Source organism: Capsicum annuum, unplaced genomic scaffold (assembly GCF_002878395.1).
Source record: "Capsicum annuum cultivar UCD-10X-F1 unplaced genomic scaffold, UCD10Xv1.1 ctg2574, whole genome shotgun sequence".
Taxonomy (NCBI): Eukaryota; Viridiplantae; Streptophyta; class Magnoliopsida; order Solanales; family Solanaceae; genus Capsicum; species Capsicum annuum.
Window position 1 is genome coordinate 208413 of NW_025831954.1, and position 772 is coordinate 209184.

At 36.5% G+C, this 772-nt stretch overlaps 1 protein-coding gene across 1 annotated transcript in view; it reads left to right on the top strand.

The window, feature by feature from the left end:
• Nucleotides 1–772, top strand: part of LOC107877473 — a 60337-nt gene that overhangs the window by 21059 nt on the left and 38506 nt on the right. The gene's annotated exons all lie outside the window — the stretch shown is intronic.

The following is a 772-nucleotide window of genomic DNA, read 5'->3' on the forward strand; positions in this document are numbered from 1 at the left end:
TTTTCTATTGCTAAGAGGAAAGAAAACTACTTCACGTGTGACTCCAAAGAGAAAGTTCTAAATTTCTACTTCAGTTCAATCCTACTTGTCAGCTCATGTCATTTTTTTTTTGGAAGCTCGTCTTGCGGATGCTTGGTCCTTCGAACTCAAACCTTGAGTTAAGACATTGGGGCATATATATTATTCTGTTGAAACAATCTTCTCCAAAACCTAAGCTCATCAGATGCAAACCAGCATTCATGCAGATAAGAATGAAGATGTCTAAAGGTTTCCATCAATAGAATTCATAGGATGCTCAATGCATTGGTCAGGAAAATCACTCCTTACATAGTCCAGCATGCTAAACACTCTTAGAAGAAAAAAGGTTTGCATGGCAACACATGCTTCAAGTCGTACGATAAGATATTTAAAATGGTAACAGCAAAGGAAGAATGTTGTGGTATGAGAGTGATAATCCAAGATGTTTAGAAGCAGAAAAATTGAAATAGAACAGCAACAACAAGAAGCCCAGTGTATCTGGGGAGGGTAAAATGTACACAGTCCATACCGCTACCCCCGAAGAAGTAGAGAGGTAGTTTGCGATAGACCCCCGGCAATTGAAATAGAAGACCATCAATAAAAATCAGTTTATCAAATACTTTATGATGGAACACCTCATACAATGTAGGTCACTACCGAAACTATGAGGAGAACTATTCAATTAGACAAAAATCTAGCAAGTACTAATATTGAATGTATGTATTATTCTGAATTGCTTTATATTTCATAAATG